This window comes from Atta colombica, unplaced genomic scaffold (genome assembly GCF_001594045.1).
Source record: "Atta colombica isolate Treedump-2 unplaced genomic scaffold, Acol1.0 scaffold231, whole genome shotgun sequence".
NCBI classification, from domain to species: Eukaryota; Metazoa; Arthropoda; class Insecta; order Hymenoptera; family Formicidae; genus Atta; species Atta colombica.
This window is the reverse complement of record NW_017259329.1, coordinates 29,826-45,933: the sequence shown is the minus strand read 5'-3', so window position 1 is coordinate 45,933 and position 16,108 is coordinate 29,826.

The following is a 16,108-nucleotide window of genomic DNA, read 5'->3' as shown; positions in this document are numbered from 1 at the left end:
GTGTGTGTGTGTGTGTGTGTGTGTGTGTGTGTGTGTGTGTGTGTGTGTGTGTGTGTGTGTGTGTGTGTGTGTGTGTGTGTGTGTGTGTGTGTGCGTATATAATAAATATAAGTACATACGTACACACAGATATGCATTATAATATAGAGACATAAATGAATATTATAATTATATTTTATGTGCATTATTATGTATTAAGTGTACAAGTATGAAATGACGATTTTTTTCCCAAAAAAACACGTTAAATTCGGAAGAATGATAAAAAGAGATTTATTCAAAGTATGCTCCATTGCTAGTTATACATTTTTCCCATCTTTCGGGCAATTTGTGGATATCACGCCAGTAAAAATCTTCTCCTTTTGCCGCGAACCATTCATCGAGCCATTTTTTCACATCTTCGTACGAACCAAAGCGCTGCTCAGCAAGTGCGTGACGCATCGTTGTAAACAAGTGGTAATCGGAAGGAGCTAAGTTTAGTGAGTAAGCCGCATGGGGTAGAACTTCCCAGCTGAATGCTTCCAACGTGTCCTGAACCGTTTTGCCAGGCTTCAATAGCTCATAATAGATCACATCCTTCTGGTCCCATCAAACACAGAGCATCGTCTTCCTGCCAAAGCGATTCGGTCTTGCGGTCGATGTGGATGGTGCGCCTGGGTCTACCCATGATTTTTTGCGCTTGGGATTCTCAAAAAAAATCCATTTTTCATCCCCAGTAACGATACGATGACGAAGAATGACTTTCTTCTGTATCGTTCGAGCAAAATTTCACATGTGTTTTGCGTCTCTCCATCTGTCTCTCGTTCAATTCATGTGGTATCCATTTGCCGACTTTCTGAATCTTTCCCATCTCTCGTAGGCGATTGAAAACAGTTTGTTGACTAACGCTCAATTGCTCTGCGAGTTATTTTTGTGTTTGTGAATCACCTTCATCCAGCAATGCTTGCAATTCCACGTCTTCGTACTTTTTGGGCGGTTTTCCGTGTTTCTTGTCTGCAATATCGAAATCTCCAATTTTGAAACGCTGAAACCATTGTTCACGTTTTTTGCGATGGAGCATGTTCACCATGAGCTTCTCCAAGTAATCGGTATGATTCCGCAGCATTTTCTTCAAATGAAAACAAAAAATTAATGCTATCTGCGAATGCTCCTTATTTGGTACAAATTTCGTCACATTAAACACAGCAACAATACTATGCAAACATTTTTCAATCAAATCACTTTGCGCGTTTGACACTTGTTGGTACAATAAAATGGCGTATAATTAAATCTTTGTACTTCACACTGCATTGGTGCGCCATCTGTTTCTCAAATCGTCATTTCATACTTGTACACCTGGTACATACATAACAAAATATAAAATGTATTTCTAATTCATCCATTATGTTTGTTTAGATGTATTGGAATTTTATGTGCATTTTATATTTCCAATATATCTGAACAGATATGGTAGTAATATGAATTAGAAATATATTTTATGTTTTGTAATGTGTGTAGATCACAATGCACATAAAATACAATTCTAATATTCACTAATATGTATCTATATTATATTTACATGAATATCTAAGGATGAATAATTTCTATCTCTTTTTATGGGCCTTTAATAAGCCATTAATCAAAAGTCAGAAGCTAAAAATTGACCAATCACAGTCGTCAATTTTTAGCGTCTGATTTATGATTAATGATTTATTGTAGAAAACCCATTAGATGTAATAAAAAGAGATAGAATAGCTACATATATATATGTAGTGTATATATATGTAGTTAATACATAAATACACTACATATATATATGTAGTGTATTTATGTATTAACAATCCTAAGTTAAAATGGCATTCAGAATGAAGGAAAAAGTGCTATTACATTATGTATACATGTATTTCAAATGTTTGCATCTGAAAATATATTTATGTCACCGTCAGAGTATTCACTTGGTAAAAATATATTGTTAGTCAATGTATACATTGACTAAAATGCTTTGAATATGATATATTTATATGAATTTCATAGACATACAGCATATGAAAATTATGCATATGACTATTGACCATGTAACGTATGTTATATATATATAAAACATATATTCTTGAGGCTTCCACAGGTGCTTTCTATATAAAAATTATGCGTTTCGCGAGTTTCGTCCGTGTCTAGATCCATTCTTGGAATGCCAAGGCATAATCTTTATGTAACATGTATATTATATAGGATATCTAGAAATACACTGGATTTATGAGCTGAACATAAAGTTGACTATAACTAATCGGAAGGAATGTGAATTGTAGTATGACATACATATGTATGTCAAAATATAGTTGATCTATAATTATGATTCACATTCTATGACTCAGTTACAGCCATCTTTGTGCTAAGATCCTTACATAACGTTTTTGGAAGAAATGTTTCAGACAAAAGTTGTAAGATTGTAAGGCAAAAAAGCTATTTGCTGATATTTAGTTTAACTTGGGTGGCGTCTGCAAAGTCAGATCACATCCATTTTAGTTTAATGAAACATGCTATTTTTATTGTAGAATCTAATACATAGTTATTGATATGTTGACTTATACGGGGATATAAGTTCGAAAAGTTCTTGGACTAATACAGAAATGATCCCACAAATATCAAACTGCTATAATTTTAGAAAAATTTGAGCCTATACAAGGTTACTATTAAAATTTCAGACAGATGTGTTCATTAGTTTCTTTGTTTCAATCATGTCAAGCAATCAACTTTTGGTTCCATCCATGATAATGTCTCCATTCAAATTTCTTCAATTGAAGACGCAAAAATTCTACGAATTGGTTTAGCAAACATCATATTTCACAGATTTGATAATCGAAATGTCTCTGGCAGTAAATTAAAAATAGTCAGTCCACGATGAACGTCTCTGACATTGGATTATAATTAGGCAAATCACAATTCATGTTGTAACATTTAACCATATCACTTGTATGATAAATAAAAGTGATATTTTAACGAATGACATAATAAAGATACTAACCTTTCCCATTCTGACTCTAATAATTTTATTATTATTAGAGGATATAGAGGGTGCCTTCCAACAAAAGACACAGTGTGACATGCATCATTACAGTCTTGTTGTTCCCCAATGTATAAGGATGAGATGATCACTGTATTGTAATGAGTGAGTCGTTTGTTAGAAAGCATCTGTAACCTTCTCTTATTAAAATCGAGTGAGACTCGATTGTGCACATTATCGATCAGACACGGCACACTGAGAAAAGAAAATGGTTGGAATAACCATTTAACTATAATTTATAGTCATTTTTTGAGATAACCATAAATTTATATTGTTTTGACCATATGAATTATAGTAATCTGAACTAAATTATGATCATAATATGTATTCATTCAACTACATTGAATACATTGATTATCTTACATATAAATCGTATTTGCATATAATTGTGACCAAACAATCCCTTTTATAATAAAAAAATGTATACGATTATATCTTAACGAAAAAAATAATTTTTTTGTTATTACTTTTTATTTTTCAATTTCAATTCATTATTTACTGTTTTGCATACTTATATTCTATCTTATTAACTATAATTAATTATTAAAAAACGCATCGTCAGTAAGATTTGAAGCTACGATCTCTAGAAGTTTAATACATTTACGCTGAAATCGCACGTTTGTGAGCGAGACATTGCTAACGTTACTTATACTTCCTACTGTAACCATTCTTAATTTCATGCCTCTGCTGCCAATTTAATATTATTTGAGGAGATTATATTGAAATGAAATAATATGTTGGTATTTATTAACATAATTAGTATTTATTAACATAATTAAAGGAAATGATAATGATAAAGGTCGTCCAACTGTGGCGTGTTTCGTTTCGATGCGACCTGAGTATTGCGTGTTTTATTTTTGAGCATGTATGATCAGCTTTGACTATGATATAATTCTTATCCTTGTAATTTTTTTTAAGGAAAATGTTAAATTATTATTTATGTACATATGTGGTAATGCTATCTGGAGCTCTTCTTTTAAACAATGTTCCCTTTCACATTTTTCTTTACACATCCTAAAGTGGAGGGGATTTTTTTTATATATTACATTTTGAAGAACAGTTGTGACGTGATCGAAAGATACCAAATTGACACATATCATAAGAATGCCCTCCAACGAATCTTTTTTATCTAAAGAACTACCAACGACAATAAAGTCTGTTTGCTTCTATTCTCTTTTCAAAAATGAATTTAGGAAAAAAAATCAAAACATATTTAAAAAGAAAGCTTATACTTTATTTTTTAAATTTGATATATTTCTATCTGGCACTTCTAGTTGTGTATATTTTAAACACATTCTGTAACGCACAATACTTAATATGTCTTCCATCGTACAATATTAATAATATCCAGATTACATAAAGAATCTATATATTCATAATCAGTATCCAGGATCTCAATGGTCAAGTCATCGCTTGAGTATATCAGCCAGTCATTTGCGTTTTTTAAATTCTTTAATGTATACAAAAGCCTTATTATCATCATTCTCTTCCACATCAATTACAGCCATTGTAATCAGGTTTCACCATGCTGTGCGGAATCATTCTGTCTTCCCATTGCAATCCATGGTGACAGCACTCAGCCAGGAAGCGCATCCTTTTCGGATTTTGTCAAGAAATTCCACGGCATAGGACATGTAAATATAAGAGAATGGCTCCGTTTCTCAACACTGTCACTTCACAATAAATTTCCAATGATAAATCCTTGTACAAACAATCAAATTACATGCATTAAGAAAGCGTATTTTTCTTATGTCATTGTGTTTTAACGATATTTCAAAGAAATTTTAAATCGATTCTAGAAATGATACATAACCCTTTATTATTGAATATTGTCACGCATAATAACGCATAACTAGACAAAAAATGAAGATATACTTACAATATTGTTATATTAAAGATTCTTTAAATTAATGCTTTATAAATACGTAAATTGTAATGTAATTTTTCGTTATTGAATGCAAAAATGTTATATCATGACTCTTCTCAACGCGATCTGAGTTTCTTCCACTTAATACGAAGAATATGTTACGTCTATATATTTTGATATAATAAATTTCACATTAAATATATTACAGATATGATGCATTTTTAAATCGTAACAAAAACAAATGTAATTCTAAATGTATGAGTAAGTATAAAATGCAAAAATGAATAATGTTTCAATGTTTTCCATGCAAACGTTTGTTATCGAAATCTAAGTTATCTTGAAGAATTCGTTACTCGTGTATTTTTAATGTTAAAAACATTATAAATTCTTTTTAAAGATATTGTTGGTGAACTTAAACCATTAAAAAATAAATACATTATTTCTTCGAACACTCTTGCTCGGTCTATGTTCACTGCTATAATACCAAATCATTGTTTAATAACAACAATCATTTATTATTATAATAGAATTAAAATTAAATTGCTGCAAAATAAAGTTCTGCCTCATTATTGCGATCAATAACAAACTTTCTTAACAGATACAACGGTAAATGATATTAGACTGTACAGTTTTCAAATTTAGTCATTAACTTATACGTTATTAATTATATATTATTAATTTAGTTCTTTTCTCTTATACATTTATCTTATAATATTTAATTACTTCTTTAATTACAGGAAATATTAATTTTATTTATAAAAGATTTTTGTTTCTGATGTAAAATGCTTATAAATAAAGCTTCATCAAGAAATAACATACATATACACATATATATATACAGAGTGTCTCTTAAGATGGAGTTTCATTGGGGAAGAGCGAAGAATGCATCAAAGGGAACAAAAAATTCTTATATTATTTTTATAGAGATACTTGCTATAGTTTTCGAATTAGAAAAGGAAATGTGTAAGTCAATATGCAATTAAGCCGCGCTGCGCGTAGGATACTCGAGCCGTGGCGGTGGCAGCGCGCAGAGAGAGAGAAGCGCTTCGTTGCCTAGCACAGCCTAGTATGGTAGTCCTATGTGTTTCGCCGCGTCGCGCTTACACTATCCAAAAATGTTATTTTAGTTGAAGTTTTCCTTATATTATTTCTTATCATTACGTTATTTAATACAATTAAATACGTTTCAACACAATTATATGTTAAACGATGTAATTAATTAGAGCATTACGCAAAGCGTATGCTGATCGTCGCGATATTGTATCTTTTCGTTTGCTTTATTATACGATGCTTCTATTTAATTACGCTTCGAGATAGATATTAATACACTTCGTCGGAGCTATCGCATCATTTTATGCTATATTTAGTCGGAGTTTTATTTTTTGACATGTTAATGCATGTACACTTGAAATTATAGTATAAGCTCGCTACATTGTAAATCCAGATATATTATTTTTCCATGTATAATGACGCATTTGACTGAGGTTTTTTTTCACATGTTTCTTGCCGTTTAACAAGTTTAATTACATCATTAGAAACGTTCTTAAATTTTATTAATCTTTAATGTTCACTGAATAAAATTTAAATTTTCTGTCACTGAAAAGATTATTTATGTATATGTTAATGAGATGTTTAAGTTTGTAGTAACTGAAAACTAAGTGTATTGAAAAACACTAATTGAAAATTGAGTATTTTAGTTTATTCTTATTGAATTATCCAAATTTAATGTCCATGTTCGTTACATTAAAAAATCTGTAATTTACAAGGAAAGGGACTGTTCCTCTTCGATTTTAATGAACAGCGTGTTATTCTTCAGACAAAAATAAGCGACACGTATTTTTTTATACCCATACGCATTTTTAAAGGTGGAACACTCCTTGGAAAAAAATTGATTTTTCTCTTTCGAAGCGAATGTCGTTGGAACTGTAAGAGATAGAAAAAAATTTTCAGAATGAAAATAGAATGGCTTCAAAAGTACTTTAGAATTATAATAAAAAAAACTTTTTTAATAATATTTTATAATAAAAGTTATTTTTTTATAAAGAAAAAAATTTTTTCTTTTCATAGTCAGACTTTATATTTAAGGTTTCCTTAAATTTATCTTTAGATACTCAGTAGCCAATGAAATAATTCGTAAAGTATCTGAAGATAAATTAAATATAAGGCCTGACTATGAATAAGAGCATTAAATTAAAATCGAAGGGGAATTGGATTCCTTTCCTGGTTAGATTTCATTCATATCACTCATTATTTTTCAGTTATACATTTCTTACACTTCATTAACGCGTTTATTATATTTTAAGTCGCAAATACCTTAACACTTTCATTAACACTTTTATTTACAATTACATTTACAATTAATTTTTATAATTTATTAAATCTAGTGCACATGTTCATTGCATTTAAGACTAGTATAACTCAATTTTCAGTTATATTATTCAATTCTTTTCAATTACTGCATGACCACAGGCTTCTGTTACATGTTACTTAAAATTCATTAAAACATTTCTAACATGATATAAAATAACGTAATTAATACGTTCAATGCATTTAATGATTTAAAAAACAAAAAAAGTAAGAGTTTCAGCTGAAAGAATATTGGATTTGCAATGTACAGACTTACGATTAATTATTAATTACGAGATCATTTTGTAAGGCAAAAAAAATTAAGTGTAATTAAAACTATTAAATATTTATGTCATATACCCAGAAAGATTTCTTCGATTCAAAGAAATGTTTCTTTACACGGTTAAAGAAAAAATTTCTTTAATTTGAAAAAATTATATTTAAATCAAAGAAATGACATTCAAATCAAAGAAATGTTTTTTTAATCGTATAACAAAGAAACATTTCTTTGAAGAAATTTTTCTGGATGTAATAAAAAAATCAAACTACAGAATGCGATGTAGTTTTAATTACACTTAATTTTTTTTGCCTTACAAAATGATCGTAATTAATAATTAATCGTAGGTCTGTACATTGCAAATCCAATATTCTTTCAGTTGAAATTCTTACATTTTTTGTTTTTTTAAATCACTAAATGCAATTGAATGTATTAATTACGTTATTTTATATGATGTTAGAAATGTTTTAATGAATTTTAAGTAATGGAAGCTTGTGGTCATGCAGTAATTGAAAAGAATTGAATAATATAACTGACAATTGAATTACAATAGTCTTAAATGTAATGAACATGTGCACTAGATTTAATAAATTATAAAAATTAATTTAAGTGATAATGAAAGTGTTAAGGGATTTGCGACTTAAAATATATTAGGTGTACAACTTTGCTTCCGCCGTTTTCCTATAGATGGCTTTAGCGGTAAGTGATGGTCGAAATAAATAGATCATAGACGTCATACAATAAACTTGGGCATCTGTCAACATAACTCCATAGAAACATTAGTCGATTTATGTCTGCATCATAAAGTTATTCTCGATTGAAAATGTCAGTTTATGAGCCAAATTCTCGTCATTTGCGGGAGGTTTTAATTTTTTGCTTCAATATGAAGAAATCTGCGGCTGAGGCTCATCGAATGCTCTCAAATACTTATGGTGAGGCCGCTATTAGTGAAAGAACGTGTCGTGAGTGATTTCATCGCTTCAAAAACGGTGATTTTGACGTCGAAGACCGGCATAGCGGTGGAAGAGAGAAGGTTTTCGCAGAATTGGAGGCATTACTTAAACAAGACTCGTGTCAAAATAAAGAAGAATTGGCACGATCATTGGGAGTGACTCAACAAGCCATTTCAAAACGCCATGGGAATGATTCAGAAGGCAAGGAAATTGGGTACCGTACGAATTGAAGAGATGTTGAACGGCGTTTGTTTGCTTGTGAACAGCTGCTTGAAAGGCAAAGACGGAAGGGATTTCTGCATCGCATTGTGACTGGGGACGAAAAATGGGTTCATTATGATAATCCCAAGCGCAGAAAATCATGGGGAGTTCCCGGCCATGCTTCCACGTCGACGGCCAAACCGAATATTCACGGCTCCAAGGACATGCTCTGTATTTGGTGGGACCAGCTCTGCGTAGTGTATTATGAACTGTTAAAACCGACTGAAACAATCACAGGCGATCGATATCGAAACGCAATTGATGCGTTTGAGCCGAGCATTGAAAGACAAACGGCCGCAATACAACGAGAGACACGATAAAGTGATTTTGCAGCATGACAATGCTCGACCCCATATTGCGAAAGTGATCAAGACATACTTGGAAACGGGAAGTCCTACCCCACCCGCCATATTTTCCAGACGTTGCTCCCTCTGACTATGACTTGTTTCGATCAATGGCATACGGCCTGACTGACCAGCACTTCCGGTCGTATGAAGAAGTAAAAAATTGGATCGATTCGTGGATAGCCTCAACAGATGACCAGTTTTTTCGACGCGGGATTCGTACGCTACCCGAAAGATGGGAGAAAGTAGTGGCCAGCGATGAACAACTTTGAATCATAAATGTATAACCAGTTTTTTACAATAAAGCCTTGAATTTCGGAAAAAAAACGGCAGAAGCAAAGTTGTACACCTAATATATATACACAATATATATGTTATAAGCTGTATAAAAATTTCTTTAATTAGATAAATAGTTTTAATTCCATCAATTTAAAAAATCTTGTATTCGATCAAAGTTAATCTTATTGCCTAAATATTTAGGTGTGAATTTATATACGTACATAGACAATTCCGTAAACTGCGTAATAAAGTTCTTTTCAATCTTGAAACGCAATCATGGATGGTACTATAGTAGTATTATAAAATTATTTATTATAATTATGTGTTCATACACGTTCACTAGAAAAACGAATGTTCACTTATTAGTTGTTAATCAAACGGATGTTCACTTATTATAATCATTGGCAACAAATATTGCTGAAGTCGACATGCTTGATCTATGCGAAACTGCAAAATTGTGTTTCTACATATTCAACAGAGTAATCTAATCGCAAAACATATTGGACATGTCGATTTTCCATAGAAAAAAATGTTTATATTAGGTGTACAACTTTGCTTCTGCCGTTTTTTTCCGAAATTCGAGGCTTTATTGTAAAAAACTGATTATACATTTATGATTCAAAGTATTGTCCATCGCTGGCCACTACTTTCTCCCATCTTTCGGGTAGCGTACGAATCCCGCGTCGAAAAAACTGGTCACCTTTTGAGGCTATCCACGAATCGATCCAATTTTTTATTTCTTCATAAGACCGGAAGTGCTGGTCAGCCAGGCCGTGTGCCATTGATCGAAACAAGTGATAGTCAGAAGGAGCAACGTCTGGAGAATACGGCAGGGGGGGGAGGGCTTTCCATTTCAACGTTTCCAAGTATGTCTTGATCACTTTCGCAACATGGGGTCGAGCATTGTCATGCTGCAAAATCACTTTATCGTGTCTCTCTCGTTGTATTGCGGCCGTTTGTCTTTCAATGCTCGGCTTAAACGTATCAATTGCGTTCGATACCGATCGCCTGTGATTGTTTCAGTCGGTTTTAACAGTTCATAATACACTACGCCGAGCTGGTCCCACCAAATACAGAGCATGGATGTCAAAATCACCGTTCTTGAAGCGTTGAAACCACTCACGACACGTTCTTTCACTAATAGCGGCCTCACCGCTAAGTATTTGAGAGCATTCGATGAGCCTCAGTCGCAGATTTCATATATTGAAGCAAAAAATTAAAACCTCCCGCAAATGACGAGAATTTGGCTCGTAAACTGACATTTTCAATCGAGAATAACTTTATGATGCAGACACAAATCGACTAATGTTTCTATGGAGTTATGTTGACAGATGCCCAAGTTTATTGTATGACGTCTATGATCTATTTATTTCGACCACCACTTATCGCTAAAGCCATCTATAGGAAAACGGCGGAAGCAAAGTTGTACACCTAATATTATGCTTATGCAAAATCGTATCTAACATAGTTTTCGTTACAACTGTCGTACATTGATGTCTTACCGAGAAGAATTTATGTATTTTTATCTATTAAACCTAAATAATCAACCGAAAAATGCTTTACTATCGCCATTTTTAATCCTAACTATACACACTGAGTTTCCAGAACCTCAGGGTTGCCGTTCAATTTCAATTTGCTAAATCTTCTCTTATTTCTGAACTTTTCTTTTTTTTTTTAACCGACAGTCGTCAAACGTACGAAGATGAAATATGGAAACAGTTCACACACACACAAATTATTAATCACGTATTCATCTATATGTCATGTAATGCAACATTTTTGATATTATTTAAAACGTGAACTATTTATTTATATTCTATAATAAACTTTTTATCACAAATTTTGTGATAAAGAAATTTGTTGATGACACAACTTTTGGCGTAAAAATTTATTTAAATTATTTTAATTCTTTATCATATTGTAATTCTTTCTTATATTGTTTACATACTAGTAGTTTACATATTGTAGATACAGTTCAAAGTATATGTGCTCCATGTAATGTTCCTGTTAGAACTTAAAAAAACAGTTGGCCAAGTTATGACATTGCATTATATGCAACACATATTATAACAAGTTCTACAATCAGAAAAAGTTTAATTTCTTTAACAGTTTATATTAGAAAAGAGCAATTTCGGAGATCAAATAAACAGAATGACACAGAATCATTGCCAGATTATATAATTTGTAACACCATAATTTGTCTGTATTGAGAGTGACTCGATTAGGTCCAGACATTTATAACAAATTGCATAATTGATATTATTATTCAGTTATTTAACTTTGAATTGTAATGTTACAAGATACACCAACGGTTGCGTCTGACAGACCACTGTCATATTTCTGTTCGCGCGCACGTAAAACCCGGTAGTGTAGGATCGCAGGATCTAGTCCAATGCGTATGAAGATATGTACAAATGAACATATTATTACGTCCGAGCGTCCGGCTCGCGGAGATGTTCTCGAGAACGCATTCACGCCTGCAGAAATGAACAAACAACACAGATATCATAAAAAGAAGAGTTCATTATGAAATGAAGAGTTTATTATGAAATGAACACAAACACACACGTAAAACTCATAGCACATGAAATCGATGAAAGAATAAGCGGATCGAGAGATACGTCCGAGTGCTACAACAGCTCACGTCCAAATCTGCTGATCTTGTTAAATAACAGAGCTAGTGTTATGACAATATTGCATTATCGTTGGGCAATGCGATTTTTGAGGACTTCACGAGTGGCAATCTAAGGTGTCAGCTCGACACGGGCGTAACACTGCCCCCCTTCTTTTAAGTTGTTGTTTCGACAATTATAGTTCTTCCAAGAACATTGGCCTCTCAAAGAACTTCGGAGCTCCCTCCTGACCAATTTCCTGCTTCCTACTACGCTGCTGTTTTCTTGAACTGTTTTCTTTGGTCTCTTTGAGGTTTTCCTCTCGAGGTTTATTCTTAAGGCCTTGTTCCGGACAGGATCTCTCTTCAATTTCTCCCCGGAGGATAGAAATATCTACTCCGTAGGAACCCGCTCGGGCATCTCCCCGTTTTTCATAAAAGGAACGCCACGATTCTCTTGCCTCTTCTCTTGAGGCCTTGCGCTCTTCATTCTTCTCTTTTCAAAAAAGGGAGACGAAAAAATGATGTACCGTAGTGCTCCCAATTCCCGCATCGGCATTCGCTCTCCCACGGAAAAATCATGGAAAAATCATTCAAAAACCGCGAGAGAGGCTGTCTTCTTAAAAAAAAATATAGAGCCACACGGTTGAAGCGCGTTCGTTAATAACTTTCGTGGAAGATGAGTCCGCTGGACTGGCTGTGAGGCGTCCAAAATCGGGGGATTTCACTGAAATCCCCGGGGGAAAACCTATCCGAAATCGCGTTATGTGCTGCGCGAACGTAAACTTTGCAACTAAGAAAGAAAAATAACTTGCGCAGCTTACACCTTCAGATTACAATTCTTTTTAAATGATAGGGCTCCGATTTGTTAACTTTTTTAGCTCATTTGTCCTAAACGTCTTTTTAAATAAGATGCCAGTTGTTCCGAATGAACAACTTTATTTTTATGCTTGTTCGACTTGTAGAAACAGCAACATCGCTAAGCTTACAACATCGTTAAGCTTCTTAACTACAAAATATGATCCTTCCCAATTGCTCTGCAATTTGGGAATTCTCCCGTTCTTTCTTCGGGGATTATATAAGCACATTTTCTGTCCTTCCTCAAAATAAATCTGTCTAGCTTTAAGATCATACCTCCCCTCCCCTCCCCTCTCAGATTTTTTGTAAAGATTTGATATCTATTCATTTCTTTACTCCTTCATGAATTTCTTCTAGCTTCCTTTTCACTTTTCCCAAGTAGTTTTCCGGAGATCCAATCTCCTCAGTTTTTGATGAATTACCGCGTAACAAATCAGTAGATCTTGGGCAAAATAAACCTCCGCTGAAGTCATTCCAGTAATTTCGTTTGGATGATCTGTACGCCAACAGATACAATGAAATCCATCGATCTCAGTCTTTTTGATTTTCGGAGATGAACAAATAGTTCAAGATGGTTTGATGCTGACGTTTGATCTGTCCATCCGATTGTGGGTGATTGTGAAAGTTGTTCTCGTTTTCTTTATCCCTAGAAATTGTGACAGTTCGCGAAAAATTCTCGATTCGAAGTTTCTCCCCAATTTGACGGAACTCCAGCAACCGCAATACTTTCTACGCGATCGCATTTGAAATCAATGTCAGAAACTGATCCGAGAAAAATGCAATCAAAAATATTTTGTAAATTATATAATTTAAGAAAATCGACCCAAAATTATTATTTATTTCGGTTATTAACATTAGTATCTCAACATAGTATTTTGCAAGTCGAACTTTTACTATGATATATCTGATTGAAACTATCCCTCACGGGATATTTAACATTACAGTTGTCAATTATAATTTTTGGTTTACACGATTCAACAAAATTATTATTTATAATTGAAGTATCGGAGCACATATTAATTCTAAGAAGATTTATCACTAACTTTGTCTTCATAATAAAAATCTTTCACGTTATTCTTAATTCTATTTTTCCTGAAAAAACATTGGTTTATGTAACAGTTATAAGGACAAAAATTAATACATCGATTATTAAAATATTGTTATAGTAGAAGAAGAATATTTTACGAAAGAACGTAGATTAGCACAACAATTATCATAGCAAATATATGGCTTATCTTTAGTGTCACCAAAGCATAAGCCATTCAAGTTCGTAATAAATATTTTTCGGAAATTCTTTTATTTCAGTCGAGTCTTCCCCTCAAAGCTCGACTATTCCTTGTTTCGCACTTTGCCAGGACATTCTGAACGGAAATGCCCCTCCTTTCTACATTTCCAACATTCTTTACTTTATTATTTCTATTCCACTCAAAATTTTTATTTTTTGGAAATTTTTAAATTTATTTCCATTAGATTTGTTCCCTTCTCTTCCTCTTCATTTTTTTCTTCAATTTTTCTTTAGATTCTTTTTTTTAATAAAATCATTTTCTTACTTTCTTTCGAAATTTAAATTATTCTCTTTTTTATGTTGAAAATTATTGAATTAATTTAATTGCCTTCCTTTTTTCGATTACTATCCTTAACGATGTTGTCCATTTGGAGAATTCTTCTTACGAATTCATCGGAAAGAACGGAAACAAATTGTGTACATGCGATTTTATCGCGAATAAAATTGGAATTTTGAATATATTAACTGTGATAATCTTTCTATGTCAGAATTCAAAGAAGTGATATTTTTTCCGAATTTTTGTTTCCTATTAATAAATTACGAATAATAGTAACGAATGGTCTATCCGAAACGCATCTCCAATTTCGACTTTAACTCTTCGAATTGTAAGTTCTCTAAATTTTGCATGCTTTTCAATATTGCACACGCTTTGCCTCGTAAACATGAGATCAAAACAGCGATCTTTGTTTCATCTTCCCAATGGTTCACGCGGACGATGAGATTGAATTGCGCGAAAAACTCGCGCAAGGACGCACTTCCGTCATAAATGTCTGGTTTCAATTTTATGCATTCCCCCCCCCCCCCGCGAAGCAGCGCAGGCGGATCGACACTTCCGATTAAATGCGCGGCCAATTCACGATGATTCACAATATTTGTATTTGTAACCGGTGACATTTACATCGGAGTTAAAGTTGGCAGTGCTCGCGACGGAATCAGGGAAATTGACAACATTCGCGACAGCATTGGCATACACAACGTCATTCGCGGCAACAAACGATCATCGAGGGAGATGGATTATTATTGTAAATAGAGGGACTTAGCTGATTTACAAGAATCTCTCGCAGTTTTTCCTGAAGTTGCGCAATCTCCGTATCCCGCTGTCGCAATGTTTCCGTAAATTCGGCTCTTGTACGACATTGTTTTTTATGCAGCTGTACTTTTTGTAGAACAGTTTGAAGCGTTGATGCGACGGAAAAAGCTTCCTCTGAAGTGGCTTGCTAAATTGTCGCTTCCGTCATTTGCTCCAATTCTCGCTGTGCTTATGCTTTCCTGCGGATTCTTCATTTGAGCTCTTTTCCTCGTAATGAATGTTGGCGAACGAATCATTACATGATCTCGGACGAGCCCCCAAAAATGTTACGAACGGCTCGTGAAGACGTTCTCGAGAATGCGTTCATGCACTCCCGCCCGCAAAAATGAACAAAACGGAATAATAAAAAGAACAAGAAGAATATATTATGAAATGAACGCAGAACACACAACACACAAAACTTAGAGCATACGACCGATAGGAGAACAAGCAGATCGAGAGACACGTTCGAGCACAGAAATGGTTTACGTCTAAATCTGCTGATCTTGTTAAATAACAGAGCCGTGTATCGCTGGGCAATGAGACTTTCAGGATTTCACGAATGGCGATCTACGGCTCGAAATGGGCGTAATAATATTAGGTGTACAACTTTGCTTCCGCCGTTTTCCTATAGATGGCTTTAGCGGTAAGTGGTAGTCGAAATAAATAGATCATAGACGTCATACAATAAACTTGGGCATCTGTCAACATAACCCCATAGAAACATTAGTCGATTTGTCTGCATCATAAAATTATTCTCGATTGAAAATGTCAGTTTACGAGCCAAATTCTCGTCATTTGCGGGAGGTTTTAATTTTTTGCTTCAATATGAAGAAATCTGCGACTGAGGCTCATCGAATGCTCTCAAATACTTATGGTGAGGCCGCTATTAGTGAAAGAACGTGTCGTGAGTGGTTTCAA